Source organism: Parasteatoda tepidariorum, chromosome 3 (genome assembly GCF_043381705.1).
Source record: "Parasteatoda tepidariorum isolate YZ-2023 chromosome 3, CAS_Ptep_4.0, whole genome shotgun sequence".
Classification (NCBI taxonomy): Eukaryota; Metazoa; Arthropoda; class Arachnida; order Araneae; family Theridiidae; genus Parasteatoda; species Parasteatoda tepidariorum.
In genome coordinates, this window is record NC_092206.1 from 56,719,299 (window position 1) to 56,736,329 (window position 17,031).

Here is a 17,031-nt window from a genome sequence, read left to right on the forward strand (position 1 = left end):
TACATATATACTCTTTCTCTTCTTTCATCTTGAGGTAAATTTCAAGTTTCAAATTACTATTTTAATATTAAAAATTATGTAAGCAACAAATGAACCCTCAACCCCTTGACATATCATTTCTTGATATAGAAATGATCTTCGATTGCACTGTAAACAACAACTCGCAACGGAATGTTGACAGAGATGCCAACTGCTCCGGACACGTCAAAAAAATTAAAAAAGAACAGTAAAATAACTACAAACTAAATTTTGCAAATATTTGACTATTTTTACTTTCTTATTTAAAGGTATAGCATGATAGAACTACTANACATTTTTGGTTGAAGTTGTGGAAGTATTTTAATTCTTCTTTTTTGTATAATTAATATTTGTGGTTTTCCAGCATTTACTGCAGTTTTCCATTTTAAGCACCAGTCTTCTATTTCGATAGAACTACTATAAAGTGGTGAATTATATAAGCCTACGAATTATTTAGAAATAGTGGTGGATAAAAATCTACTAAATTGCATTTATTAAACCAAGAATCGCAATTGATGAACTACCACTTCAAAATATTTATTTGCTGTCTGGAGCAAGATGGCATCTCTGTGTTGAAGACGTCTGAGACACGCCAATTATTGTTTTGATATAAGAAACAAATGACGTCTCCCAGACGTTTTCGTATATCAAGGGGTTAAGTTAATTGGGTTTAAACGGTAAAATGTGACAGGAAAAATCAGCTGATGGTGTTAAGTCTCTAAAATAATAAAACCGAGTTTAAAACATTTCATTTCATCACATTCTCCGTGCGAACATTTATGAAAGAAAAAGTAATAAACGAACTGATGCCCTTCCGAACCTCAGAATAAAGCTATCAAAAAGTAGTTTTCAATAATTAATAGTTCAGTCTAGATTTATAAGTAAGTGCTCGATAATCTATGCCACACATTATTTATTTTCCTCGAAATAACAGGTATTGACCTCATCAAAAAATGACAACACTTGTTTCTGACAAAAAAAATTTCTCTTAAAGCCTTTGAACAATTTTCCGGTCATCAAGGTAGTTCTTTAAAAAAAATAATAAATAAATAAATTGATGGAGGCCAAATCAAAATCAACAGCCATTTAACTCGTAAAGCAAACCAATAAATCAAGAAAATTAATATTGTTTAGCGATAAGTAACCTTCGACCTAAAATATGGAGAGATGAAATGAGAAAAGCGGGTAATTTTAATTTCACTTTATCATCCAAGTAATCATAACTCGTGGAAATAAAGGAATGGGTCGTTTATCAAAGCGGTGACTAATTTGAGAATAACCTTCGATGCCATATAATTGCGCATTTTATACTGGATATATATCATAAAGAGATTTTGAATCATCTCTAAATATTTTTCTTTAAACGAACGTCAAAAACAAGTTATGGAACATGCAATGCATGAAAGGTTTTCAGTTTTAATTTATCATTTGATGTTGGCGGCACCCATGCTGTAAGTGCGAAAATAGCCAAGCCGAAAACTAAAACTATCAGCAGAAAGATTAAGAGGGCATAATTTATCATCTTTACACGCTGTTTTATCACCATCTTTTTTGTTGATTAAATAAACGTGTTTTACACATGGCTGGATTAACAAATCAGCCATTAATGACACAACTGTAGTTGAATTGACAGATCGTTTTTTTTCTTCCCGCAAGAAGTTAATATCATACTTAATTGAGCGATTTAAAGAAATACATTGGTAAGATTCACACGTTAATTTAAAACCTACTAGTAATAATCCGATAAACGAAAAATAAGAATACATAAAAATATGAGAAGATGGAATTTTAAAACTTGACAAACATTTGAAAAAGTCAATTGCCGAACGGATAATGATAGTAAACTGCATTGATTGCAATTAGAATCTACAGACAACAGAGTGTCAAGGTAAGAGAAAAATGCAACGTTGAATACACTCCGGCCAAGTCCATGTCGGACCATGCTATCATTAACAATTCCGATTCCATACCAGTCTGTCTCAAACTATCCCTTATTTTTAAGATCTTGAGATCCAGCTCGACCTAGTACATCGAATATTATAGATCTAAGTTCATTGTTATTATGTGATGTGATACTTACGAGAGATCTAGAAGATCAGCTTTCACTAAAAATAATATTTGATGGATTTTATAGAATTTACTTAATATAAAATAATTTCCATTCCAATAACTACAGTTATTTCGGATTTAACATCGCTATAACATTGGCTCGATTTTCGGGAGACAGCTTCAAACTGAAGCCGTTCGAAAACTAACTGAAAAGTTTAATCGGTGTAGTTATAAATTTTAATTTTCGTCTTAAAATGAGGATGGAAAAACATTGGGGAGTACGCATTTGTGACAAAAAAGATTACAGTCAATGAAGTTTGACTCTAAAATGGCTCATAAAAGAATTAAGGGATTTGTGCGAACAGCACTGAAGTATAAAAGGCGATATGGCTCTTATTTACGTCTTATTCTATCAAGCTAAATTTTTTAAAAAATAAGCATGTCGTTTTAATTCCAAACAAAGAACAATTATGGTTAAGCAGTTAGTAAAAATCAAGGACTAAGCCACTCTAAACTATTTCTAAACAGAGAGATTATGAAATAAATTGAAAAATTAGGAATGAAACACAATAACACCTATCTCTTCTATCTATTCAGTTACATTATTTTGAAATAGAGCGAAATAACGGTAGCTTTAATTAGAAATCGTTGCATTACTTTTCAAATAGATCACAAGATATCAAATGAAACAAGAAAAATAAACAGTTTAAAAACCAATCAGAAAGGCACGTCAAACGATACGTATTTTTGTTGTTTTTTTATTTCATTTTTTCTAGGAAACTGGGTGTGTTATAGTAAGAAACTTACCAGTGAAAAGTTGTCGGCTACCTGAAGGATAGAGAAAAAGGTGAAGGGGGAATTGAGCTTTACTTTTTTGAAAGAAGTAAGTCTGTGGGTAAAGTAGGGCCCGAAGCATAGATTGAAGCCGATAGTGAGGTGTTGTCGTAAATCTTTGGCAATAAACCGCCCGGTCGGCTTTACCTCAAAGAGGCCCCCAACGGTTTTAAACAGGTAGGTAGTTTGAGCCCCTGTGCTGTCTAAAGGCAGTAACCAGGTGAGTTTGGTAGAGAAAAGAAGAAAAAAAATCGACCTTTTTTTTTTCTTTTTCTACACACGTTTTTGTCCCCCTTATTTTTTTTCGGATCAAACGAATGAAGGATTTTCGACCTCCCACTCAGTAGTGACCTCCACAGTTATTCTTTATTATTATTCACTTGTTATTCATCCACTTGTCGCGTGAAAAGCTAAACAGGTGGACAGCGCATCAAGTCATTTCTCTCAAGTTAGTACAGTTAATTTATTTTATTATTAATTTTTATTATTGGGGTTTAAAAATACTTGGTTGCAAAAAAATAATGCATAGTACTTATAAAACTAACATTTACATTATAGCATCGATCATTCGGACGTCGATTTATCGGATTGTCCAATTATCCGAATCGTACAAGGACCACATATTTTTCCCACCTTCCTCAAAAGATTTTTTTCGCGAAAGCTCTTTATTTTCAAATTATCTAAAAGGGGTCAAAAAAATCTATTCTTTTGCCCCTTTGTAACAGTAAAGAACCTCACATTCGTTCCACTCAGTTTCAATGTAGATTGTTGTTGTAGTTCATTTACGTCACACTAGAGCTGGACGATGGGCTAATGGCGACGGTCTGCGAAACATCCCTGAGGATGATCCGAAGACACTCCATCCCAATTTTGATCCTCTGTGGAGGGGATGGCACCCCCGCTTCAGTAGCCCGACGACCTGCACGTGAAGTCGAGCACTTTACGGTAGAACAGTTTAACGAGGACCAATACCGCACACCCTCGGTCCCTACGCAATGTTGATAGAAAGTAGTTTCTAATAAAGGAACGGGTAACTAATAAAATAAAATAAAATAACAATAATAATAATAATAACAAAATAAATTTAAACACGCTATTTTTAACATGCAATTGCCGATCCTATAGCCTGGAAAAGGTGTGAAAGGAAGTTACAAAATAACATTCTCATAGTTGTTCAATTATCCGAATCGGATGTAGTCCGGAAAATCTGCTCTCTAATGTACCCTGAAAATAATACTGTGTAGGTGGTTAAACACTAATTATAGATTTTTTTCTTCAATTTTGGGGTTTTGAATCGAAAGCTAACCGTGACAAGATATTACTCCATGCTTTCGGAAATTAGTGAGTTGTATTGAACTATTTTGCTCAACTGTATGAAATCGGTATGATTTTGAAATGTAGGTTCTCAATGATTCAGAACAGAAATGTAAAAGGTTACGTAACACTGAATAGCACAATTTAGATGTATATTCACAATTGAAGAGCATAGGAGAGGATCATGTTCATGCTAAACAATCTTTCTTTTTTTTAAATGAGAAAAAATAATAATTTGTAAGTTCATGACAAGTTTTGTAATTTGAATATGATCTGTTTAAAAATCTAAAAAATTAGAACTTTTATTTAGTTTACTTTAAATAGAGCTATTTTGAACGGAGAAAAGATATTTTGTATAATAGTCTTCTATTGACCAAATGAAGTAAATAAATCCATCAAATGACTTGGCTCTTTTTCCTAATCTATCAGCACTACCAACAACATTTGTACTTTCACTTTTTTATAGAGTATAACAAGAAATTGTTCCGTTAAGTCGGGAAGATAATAATTGTATATATCTTTAATGAATACCCTTCCAAACGTAACAGAGCATGGAGGTTTGAATTACTCAATAACAAGATAAAAATGGTACAGATATTGAAAGGCATAATGAAAAGGTACAGAAAGCTTAATATGAAAAACTACCCTTCATGTTTCACTCTCTGCAGAAAACAAAACGTAGAACATTAATTTTTCGTCATTAGGTAAAAGGCGGGTTCCACAAAAAGCTTCACCAATATAGTATCATTAAACATCATGAGCAAGGAAATGGAGCATTAGATTAATTCGTTCGCCCTTTTTATTCACAACGCCTTCTATTGTAAAACATTTTCAAGACAAGTAATTACATAATGTCAGCTTGCATTCTAAAAAAAGAAAGAAAAATCAACCGGAGCATCATATTAAAAGTGGTACATTTCTCGGGAAAGGCGAGTTTTTTCAATTCAAATAATAATAACTATTATAAAGATCTGAAGAAGAACCAATTTTTCTAAGAAAAACTAATTAGAGGTAAATATCAAAATTTGGAAATGCTTTGTCAGCTAACAACTAGTCGAGAAGATCTTTTTGTCCAGGAGCTTTATCTGGTTTTTGAAAACTTGATTTTCCAGTTGCTTAAAAGATAATCGTAAATCTAGATACAAATGCAAAAAAATTACAATTCTTTAGAACGTGCTATGTAACATCTTCCAAGTTCAACGATTCAGATATTTCTGGTTACTGCAAATTCACACCGCAATGATGGTTCATCCTAGTTCTCATCCAGTGAGTTTTAGAGGCGAGCTCAGGTTCACTGTTGACGTTTCGAGTTCAAACACCCCAAGCTAGAAATCTAGACGAATTTAAGTCAACAGTCCAAAAATATTAAATGTACACGAAGTTTGGCAAGTGCATTTGGGGCATATTCTTAAAAATTATAATGACCTAACTTAAATAATGAAAAACTTCATTCTGTATAATACATTTTATAATGCCAAATTCTAAATTTAGAACAGATCAAGTTGGACGTTCTTTGTTTAATAAAATTAATAACCTGCTAAAATTGTATTTTAATTCAGAATATTTTTTAGAACATTCTTAACTACCCAATCATTAAAATGTTTCAGTCATGTATGGTTCATTAAAATTTCAGAATCATAAGTCTGATTCAGAACATTACCATGTTCTAGGAGCTATTAATAAACAAGATTGACATATTCTCTGACACCACTCATTTGGGCATTATTTCTTTTCCCTAAATGCCAATATTCATTCAAGCATTAACATAAAAAAGCTAGATTTAGTAAAATCTGAAAAGCTTAACAATTAGTAGTTAAAATTATTTCATTTTTAACAACTTAAGGCTATTATAACGGTATTTTCTTTCCCTGTATTTTTTATACCCACACTAAGAGGATTGCCTTAGACGTTGTAGCTCAACTAAACAAGGAAGAAAAGCGATCTAGATAATTGATCACTTAAAAAAATGTGAGTAGGACTTCCTAGTTTTTATTTACTATTTTTATTATTCCAGCTAGACTTGAATCACTTCTTCGCCAACAATGTTGATGAGGTACAATCACGAAAAGCAGAACTAATTGCACCCTATTGGAAGAACGGGTAAGAATAAAAAAAAGTAAAGAAGCGAAGTTGGTGACGATAGTTGATCTGTCGTAATTAGAGACGTACCAAGTTAAGGTTTTGACATCGAATTCGTTCCTTATTCTTAGGCTACTTTTAACTTTTTGTCTTACCGGTTTTTACTATTCTTAGAGTCATGTTCGGTGGCTCGAAACAATGGTTCACCTTTTTTTTTCTTCTCTGTCTAATCTATCAAATCATTCGACCTCCAGGTTATTTTATGACGAACATTAAATTAAAGATTTAGAAAAGGTAGATATGGGAAGTTTTCCTTTGCAGAGATTTTTTTAATTAAACATTTTGGTAGTTTAAAATTGTCGAATTAAAGTTTTTAGAATTTTATTTCAATTGAACTTAAAACTTTTTATCTGAGATATTATGCTTGTATTTGTAAAGCTACTTTGTGATTCTTCAAGTCCTAAAATTCACTCTCACTACTATACTTTTCAACTAAATTACTATTTAATTCACCAAAAATTTTAATTGAAGAGCAAAAGAAAGTTAAACATTAACTGGGACTTAAATTGTGTAACTGCAACTGTAATGATGGGACAAAAGTTGCAGAACAGCACCAGTAAATAATAACGTGATTGCAATACTTTTAAATCACACAGTTACAGAACATCATAAACACCGTCTAATATATGTTTCAGACTTAATACACAGAATACATTACAAATAAACTATAACACCGGAGAACATTGCTTTTTTTTTTCTTCTTTTTTCTCCTGCTTCATGAGATTTTTTAACAGATCTCGGACATTTTCGCATCGCTCATTTCAAATCTGCAACACGATACAGTTTTTATCCAATTTAAAAATACATTCCAAACCAGGATTTTTTAAAAATTCATTCAAGTGACTATTGAATACACTTACGTCTGTGCTACGTAGGGAGTAGTAGAAAGAAGGCGATAATACATTTCAATTTATAATGCCATGCGTTAAGAACAATTTTTCTTTGTCTTAAATGTTTTCAGAGGAGAGGAGAAGTGTATTTGTATGCATATACAACCTATACTTCTTTACAAACGTATACATTCAGGCATAAAATAAAATAAACTAAAAATATCATTTTGAAAAAAATCTGCACAAAACAAATCTTATTTCCGAATTAGGTAAAATCAATAACTTGTATGCAAAAAAAAAACTTGTTCCCTCGTGCAATGTGTTCAGTTCTGCGTTTATTATTATTATTCTTTTTTTTTACAGGAAGTAAAAGTAAATATATATTTAAGTTATTTTCACTTAAAGTTAAGTTTAAATATTCCGCTTTATTTTAATCTAAGTCTGATGTCCAAGTCCTAACAACTTCTTACTATATGTACTTTACATTAAGAATTGAATTACAAGTATAAATATAAATCTGTTTTATAAATTTCTTTAAATCAAACTGCGTGGGTTTCATTACTTGATTAATGAAAGCTTGAAACACCGAACATTAACTGTTTTCTTATTAGTATTTCGTATTCCATCATCCTGCTCTTAATGAAAAGACGCGAAATGTTTGAAATGTGAAAAGGAAGATCACAGGGCAAGATATCCATCAATAATTTATAAATGCTTAATTTTTGAAAATTAAATAATTGCAAGTTAGAACTCTGCTCTAGCATAAATGATAGGAATAAAAGAAAAGAGTTATCGCCCCCTTCAATGCCATTTTCGAAAGAAAATTTAGGACTAAACGGAGGCTCGTAGAATAATAAAATGAAACTAGAGTTATACATTCTTAAAATTATTCATCCACATATAATACGTTAGAACAAAATTTGCCCTTCGAAAAACAGTGAAACAAATTCAAACTCAATAGATGAGAAATAGAATTCTTAAAATTAATCATCCACATATAATACGTTATAATAAAATTTGCCCTTCGAAAAAAAGTGATAAACAAATTCAAACTCAATAGATGAGGCATTTATTTATTTATTTTGTCGTAAGCACTTCAAACCTCTATTACATAGACATTCAGGGCAACATTAGTTTGTCTCCAAGAGGTAAAATGAGTCTACCAAAAATACAAGATAGCAAATATAGATAGATCATCTTTTGTCTTCAGTGCAATGGGTACAGTTGAAAAATTTTACGACCTATCTTTTAAGAATTGTCCTTCTATCAATCAGTTACGGTAAGGAAAAGTGACAATAAAAAAATCGTGAGTCACGATAAAACAATCGATGCAGTCCACACAACAACAAAGAATACAATTTCCACTTTTTAATGTTGGAGAGGGCTATCTTTAGAGAAGAATATGACCACTGGTATTACTGACCCGTGGTTTAGAACTTTGAAGTCAGTTGTAGCATCATCTTTAAGGTAAGTAATTAGCAGCAGCATGAGTTGCTGAACCAATTTTGTCATAATATAACAAAACACAGCGGAAGAAAAAATTTTATTTGTGGTAGAATAAACTAGTTCATTTTCTGCAAGTTTGATAAAAATTTAGGCAGAAAGATTCAAGTTTGTTAAGATTTGAGCAATTACCTTTATAACATTAGATTACTTTTAACATTTAAAATCAGTATCACTTAGCAGTTAACCATTCAATTTATTGACAACAAATTAAAAATATGTTAATTTTTATTCGTTGTATAATAATCTTTATGCCAAACAAATTATCATAGTTAAAGGAAACATTGTATTAAAATATAGATAAGTGATACATTTTGACATTTCTAATTTTCTAAGCTATTAAGTACTACTGTAACATTCCCACATGCAAAAACTGTCAAAAATTGAGTCTATTTGACGAATGGTTTATAAATTCCCCCTTTGATAATTGAAGATAAGTAACTTAATAATATAACTTTCCATAACAATACAGCTGAACATTTTGTTCCAGCCAGAAATTTAACGTTGTCAGCTTTAATATAGATCAAAAGTTTAGTTCTGAACCATGACTTAGTTATAACTGAAAACAATAAGGGAAATTCGATCGTTGTGACAAAAAAAAAACCTAATCACTCGATATTAATTTGAATAATGAACTTCTTTTAGTGTTCTACAGCCAAAAGAGGGCCTAGGCCTGCTGTGCGAGGATGTTCCAGATCTTTCTATTCTTAGCCTTGTATTTTAAGTTTGAAATTTTCATTATGGTTAGATCTTTTGATGCATTATTTAACCATCTCCTTTTGGGTCTTCTCCAGGTTTTGAGATATTAGTTTCCAATTTAATATTTTACTCAACCCTTTCTTTTAATTTAGTCTTTTTTGTGCTGCCCAGCCACTCCAAGAGTCTGGATTTTATGAATCAAATTATTTCTTTTTTATTAATTAAACGTAGAGAATTCAGCATTAGAAATTTTGCTAGTTCGAGCACTGACATAACCAGATGATAAACAAAAAAATATTAATAACAAGAAAAAGTCGTTTGGTTGCCTAGCAACTAGTCAGAGTTGCAGTTATTATATTTACAAGAGTTGGCAGACGATTTTAAACAATTATTTAAACTAATTCTCCATTGATGTCGGAAAAAAAGCAATTAATCTTTACAACTCACAGCAACAACGATACAACATTCATTTCTTGGAACTAATTAAAGAGGTTTTTTTAAATTGTAAATATGGCTAATAAAATTATATATAAGATCACTAATGTGTAGATCTGAAAAGGTTTTCCTGTTGTCACCCATAATTTCATTCACAAATTTAGTTACATAACAACCTAATGAATCACAACTTAGGTTTAACAGAACACCGTGGAACAAAATCCTTATTCCGTTATAAAATGGATTAGGTCACTTAATTTGTTATTAATTTAAGCAATGAACTTCGCAACGGAAATTTCTACGAAGACGGGCAAGTGTTTATGATTCAAGAGCAATTAAGTTACTACGATGATGCGAAATTGAGTGTCAATACAAGGGTAGAAAAAGAAGAAAAAAAATGGTGGAAGTAGACTCGTTTGCCTCCTGGGTTGAGAGACAATGATTGATTTTAGTGGTGTGTTTGGTGTATGTCAACAGGAGTCTCGGAGGCAGACAGGAGAAGTTTGGGAGTTTGTTTTTAAGGTAACCTACTTTTACCATGCAGCGACAGAATATTATTTTTCGTAGCAATGAATACATTAAACCTCCGGCACTGTTTTAAATAAATCTTTGAACTCATTTCTAAGAGAACGGAAAAAGAAAACGACGTATACCTTATCTTGAATAATGTTTTTGATAGAAACAATTTTAAATTGCAGACCTGTGAGTCAACTTTATCCATCTTTAAAAATGATGATTGAGATTCTGAAGAAAACGTAACACATCACAAACGAAACACGCTAATGAGAAACGATTGTAATAGCTTGTCCTTTTACACATAGACTCTAAATCGAAATCAAGTGATTAAGTTAGGAAATTGATGACATTTTTTTAATTTTTTATGTTGAGTGCCAATTCACCGAATGATTGAAGATCATGTATTTTTCTTTTTCACCTTCAAGAATTCGCTTTTATCTTTAAATTCTCTGAAAAATCACTTGGTTTGTCCCATGGAATCTAGAGTAATGGATAAAGGCGATAGGATACTAATACTTAAATAAAGCATAAAATAAATAAATAAAATTGAAAAGTAATTCGATTTTAAACTTTGATATTTTTTCTTAGGAAACAATTACTTTCTAAAGTGCACTAGGAATTCGTTTAAGAAGGCCCCAATTAACGGTATCGTCTTAGTTACCTACGAAGTACAGAATACAACAAATTTAAATAGACCGATCCGGTTAATCTATGGTCCACTACATAAAAAGCCATGATTTACCGAAAAATTAAGAGGAGAAATAGACATGGGATATCTAATGACAGTTAAAAGTACAGTTTTATAACTCACACTAAACATGATAAGTGACCATTTTGAAATCATTCAGACTTCCAGAATTTTCAAAATAACAAGGATTTGGAGTTGAACATTAGTAGTCGTAAAACCAAAAAAATTGGGTCGGCTGTTCAACGACGGTTATAATATTATAATATGTTGCCCTCACTTAAGCCTTTTATAATATATCATAAAAGTGAATGTTCTAAGATTAGTAAAAAGTGAATTAAGTTTATGTACGGAATGCTACTAATTTTAGATTTAGTGTTGCGTATGATTAACTTAAAGAAGCTGAAACTGGCATTCTAAGTGAACTTGCAAGGCAATCTATCGGAAAAATAATTTGTTCTTTCTTTCTGTAAATAAAAAAGTGAAGCAAAAGATAAATTTTAACTCTAAACATGGATAACAGCTATCGTTCTTTGACATAATATTGCTAGAATGAGATGATGAGAGAAATGAATGATTTGAAAATAAACAGCTGATGTGAGTCAGTTCACCCAGTGCAGCGTTGTATAAAACTTGTGATAAAAGAAGATGCTTATAACCACAGTAGATATGAAAACTGAGGGCCGAAGAGTTATTTCCCACAAAAGGAGATAAGATACCGGATAGGAACAACTTTTTTTAAAGTTTTTTGCTTTTGTTTTTTCTCCTAATCGTCAAGACGTTGTAAAAGCGGAACTCAAAGTCACTTGGCTCATGACAAAATTCCTTATATAATGCCTAATTGCATATAATAATCATGAGTCGAAACTTTTCTTAGTCACTGAAAACGCTCTACATAAGACAATACTTTTTCTGTCAAAAGAAAATAACTCTGGTTATACAACTAAACGCTGTTATTACCGCGTACCAACATGTTCATTAATTTTTTGAATATGTTTTTTTAAAATCCATTTTCGAAAAACCGAATTGAAAGGATGTCAAATAAAAATTAATGCGTCGGCAAATTTCAACTGATAAATTTATTAAATAAGTAATTCATGAATAGGAAGATAGACGCCTTACTGTTGAAAACAAAATGGTTCTCTGTCTTTTGCTGTTTTGTAGCTGATGTTATTATCAAAAAACAAAACTGAGAAACAGTTTATTGCAAAAATGTCAACTTTAAGGAAAGTAAGGCTTATTGCCCATCAATTAAATGTTAAAAAATTGATTTTTTTTTTATTTATTTATTTTTCTTTTAGATTTTACCGTTAAATAGAATTTAATAACGTAGAAACTGGTAAAAAAAATAACTTTAAAATAATGTTTTTAATTAGTCGCCTTAATATTGAAGTTAATATGGCAAGGGTTCTTGACTTTATTTAAAATTACTATTTCTAAAAGAAATGAAGAAAAAAAATTAAAGTTTAAGTTTACAGGCGCTTTTTCTGGAAGTAATATTTAAAATTTTTTTTTTATTTTATTTTAAATTTCTATTTTAAATTTATTGTATTACTTTTCTTTGTCGCCTGGACAGGATTTTCCTCTTGACGACGAATATATATTCTTTGTATTTATGTGTTTTTGTTCTCAATAAAGTTATATTTGTTTGTTAAAAAAAAAAAAAAAAAATNAACTGTGATCGTTGAAATATTTAAAGTTTTTTATGAAAGCATAATAGCTAGGATATTAAAAATCGTTAATTAAAAATTTTAAGGAAAAATATTTAATAGAAAATAATTACATTCTTTCCTCGAATACCTTAAGTGGTAATTTTTTTTTTTTTTTTTTAAATCTTATTAGCAATCTAGACTCAAGGGCATTTTTCGAGGGAGTGTTTCCAACAAAGGTAATTATTTAAGGTTTTATTTAATAACTTAAAACAAAAGATACATCGGCAAGGTCGATTACAGAGTGTAACGAACTCGATAATCGAACTGGTTAACCCTTTTTTTTTTCCTACAAGGTAAGGGCCAAGGACAAAAGTGAGATATAGCTTGCATAGATTATATGAAGCGAGAAAAAAACACTTCCATAACCAAATATAGAGCGAAAAGTGTTTATTAATTTTTTGTTACTTCCCTTCAACTGGCAGCCTTGCCCCTATTTGTATTCAAAGTCAGCGATCAAGTTCGCTGACTTCGATTATTAATTACTTATTTTTCTTAAAAGATGGCATCGGTGGAAAAACTGTGTAAACAGGAAACGATGCCAGTTTTCGTTTAGCTGTTAATTGTAACTTGAATAAACGATTAAAAAAACGCTAGATGAGGTTGAAAAATTATTTTGAAAGCAATTCGATGGTAGAGACCAAAAACTAAGCATGCAATTAGATAAGATTTATTATTTTAATAAGATAGGTCGTGATTATATGCTAGAGCCACTATGCCAAAAACAAAAGCCGATCGTAATACATTAAAGACGGTGAAACGATACTTAATTATTACGTTTAGTAAGTACTAAAGGAAAAAAAAAAGATAAAATATTTTTTAAAAAGATATTCAAATAATTTTCAAATTTGTAGGGGGGGGGGGGAAGTAATTAAATTGTGATATTAGGAATTGGTTTCATTTCAACCAAATACTCTTAGTAATTATACAACATACCATAACTACAACAATTGCATTATTGTATGAAATGTAAGGGCAGCGTTTTCTTTGTTATTAGATTTTAAAAATTTTTTTAGAACTAAGTTACTTTCTTAACTACTTTATACTATTCGTTTTAGATTTTGTTCTTCTTATTATTATTTATTCATTTATTTTATGGCAAGGGAGAATAGTTAAATTTCTAAAAATTATTTTAAACATCTAGATAAATGGTAGGGGAAATTGCGACAAACATTTAATACATACTTTAATAAACATGAAATTTTTTTTTTTTAAAGAAAAAAAAAAGTTTGTTGAATTTTTTGGGAAGTTAGAAAGTCAGATATTTCAGATAACTATTCGGCCGATTTTGTTCATAATTTGTATTTTGCCATCTAAAATAATATTATTTAAAATGATGCGAAAAATTGTACACCTTACAATTCAAAAATTTTCAACCATTATTAAATAAAATAAAAAATAAAAAATATTTAATAAAGGTTATTTTTGCATGGAATTATTTTTGAGCAAACTAATTTTATATTAGTGTGAGAAAATTTTTCAATTCGCTTAAAATTTTTTCAAGATGCTAAAAAATTTTACGCAATAAGTAAAATTAACATTAAAGACGCAACAAGTAAAATTAACATTAAAGACGCAACAAGTTAAATTAACATTAAGGGGTTAAAATTTTGGACCACTCTCCTGACCAAACTATTGGAACCATATTTTCCAGATTGCGGCTACCCCCTATATTTTGGGGGTCAAAATATCCGAATTCGTCGGGAAAAAAAAGGTATGTTAATTCAGAGAAAGTACATTTTTGTCTCTGATTTCATATCGTATGCACATATTAATTATCATATTTCAGGTTCACCCCCTCGAACCATTAAGATTGAGACTTAGAACGTAAAGATTCGATCATTAAATCAAAAGTTATTCATGGTGGTCCGTTTTTTTTCTGTTTTTTTTTCCGCACTGGGCAATGAATTTACTTAAAGGGCAATACACTTTTCACCGATATAAAATATGCAATTTAATGTTTAAAATAAGGATGATATAAATTGGATTATTAAATTTAATATGCAAGACTACATGCTGAATTTATTTTTATACAGAAACTTTCATACAAAAATGTTATTTCACAGATACACTAAGAGGGACTTCAAGTCGCCATTGGGGGTTGAACCAGTCCTAACAACAGTTCCATCACTGTACGGATGGTTTTTGAAAAAACTGAGAAATGGCTACACAATAAGACAAAGCAAATTTGTAAAGGAAAATATCGCTAACTATTTTAAACTAAAACTACGAGGAATCATAGTATTTAAATTTATAAAAATGCACTGCCTGTCTCTATTATCAAATAACCCGCTTATTTAACTGTAACCTACAATATTTCCTTAATGTTATTTCTCTGAAATTAATAAATAAATAGAAAGCGAGAGCGAGGATAATCTTTTCATAAAGTTCAGAAAACTTTAAGAGCCGGAACAAGATAACATTTCACTACGTTAGTACGTAAAACGAGTATGAAAATACGTAATCAAATAAAGCGATGGGGTAAAAAATGACAATTTCAGTAAATTTCCATTTAAATTATCAGCACATTAAATCAGACGTCGATGACATAAAGAAACCATAAACTCCTGTTCATCGGAAGTCGGAATGAAAAATTCACAAGTAATAACAGAAATCTTTTTATCATTTACAAAAACGTTCAAATGGTTTCGGCATCATGTCGACATCATTAGATGCGTTTCTCTAATCAAATATTCCGATCACGCAGCTTTTACAAAAGGATAACTGGTTTTTTACTGATTCTCTCTCAGGTTTCTTTTCTTTCTTTAATTTATCTGAACAATTTTGCAGCTTCTTCAGATGTATCGAGTTCTCGCTTTATACCGGAACTCTTTAATTTCTTCCATCCGGCCATTTTTTCTTCTTCTTCTTAATGAACTGGAGGTGAAAGAGGGTAGGGGAAAAAAGTTCCGAGATTTCCGCTTCTTGACATTAGGCGTGGGAAGTTTCCAGTTATGTTTTATAAACTGTTTAAAAACTAAGATATATAACTTCTCCGGAATCATACATCTTATTTAAATATAAAATAAATTTGAATCCCAGATTTGACTGATTTACACAAATACCGCACCGTCCACAATGCTGACACAAAATATCCTCAGTGGTAGACGGATCATGGGTTAGAATCCCTTGCCGTCGGACTAACCATGGGAGGTTTACGTGATTTTTCTCTCCACGAAATGTAAATGCGGGTTAGTTTCATCAAAATATCCTCCACGGAGACTAGTTTGTCCCAATTCTTGATGCAGGAGTTCCCTTGTCATCTAGGTTGGGTTTAAAATTACAATGCTACGGAATTGAATATTGATAGTCACAAACTCAAAATTGAGTCGGCTGTTCAACGCCGGTTATAAAATAAAACATCCTTTTCGTCAGGCTAACCGAGGTAGGTTTTCCTCTCCATATAACACAAATGTGAATTTTTTCCATGAAAAAAGTCCTTCGCAAATTAGTCCCAATGTTCGATTAAAGAATTCCTTTGTCTTCTGGGTTGGAATTAAAAGTACGAGGCTATGAAGTTGGGTACTGACGGTCGTATACTCAGAATTGGGTCGGCTTTTCAGCCTCAGTTGTAAAATAAAATAAATATCGGAAATAGAATAATTATCACCAACGATAATACAGTAAACATTCATAGTCACTAACAATAAATATCCAATTGATTTCACGAGTACTATCAAAAACGGTATTTATAAACTATAGTATTATCGATAACGATAACCGTAGAATACGATATTATTTCAAACATTCAATATGATACTATCGCGGATATTATCCATAATTATCGAACACGATATTATCGACTTTCATTAAATCGACTATTATAATATCTTGAAAATAATTCATAATTATATACATGCATATCGATTCCGTTATCGTGTTAATAAATAATATTTAGCTATGAAGAAATTCTTATAAAATTAATTAAATTAGTGAAAAAATATCGCGATACGTATTGATGTATCGTATTATATCGATATTTCTTGGTAATATGTATCGAGATAATATATTTATCTCATCGCCCAATACTAGTCAAGGTATGTTGGCTTTAGGTATATCAAAGATCAGTATTCGCCGAATTTTAATTATGACAAAAATTTATAAGTCGCTTATACATATTTGGCTGACAAATATGGGAAATACTTATTTAATGCTTCGTAGCATACTTATTAGCTTTGATTCAATGCTTAAATGGGACAAATAAATTTTTGTCAGTAAGATTACTAACTATAGCCGTGGTTCGTCGACATAATATTTTTATCAACTTAATTTCAGTGCAATTGATAAACAAATAATAAGA

General features: G+C 30.8%; 1 protein-coding gene across 3 annotated transcripts in view; it reads right to left on the reverse strand.

Annotated features, from left to right (window-relative positions):
- The window catches only part of LOC107437772 (MICAL-like protein 2), a 55,946-nt gene that overhangs the window by 16,335 nt on the left and 22,580 nt on the right, over window positions 1-17,031 (reverse strand). Inside the window, exon 1 of one of the 3 annotated variants that reach the window (XM_071178673.1) lies at window positions 2,875-3,067. The exons of the other annotated variants lie outside the window; for them this stretch is intronic. The gene's annotated coding sequence lies outside the window, so the exon portion shown is untranslated. Of the gene's footprint in view, window positions 1-2,874; window positions 3,068-17,031 lie in introns of those variants that run through there. 3 annotated transcript variants of the gene reach the window in all.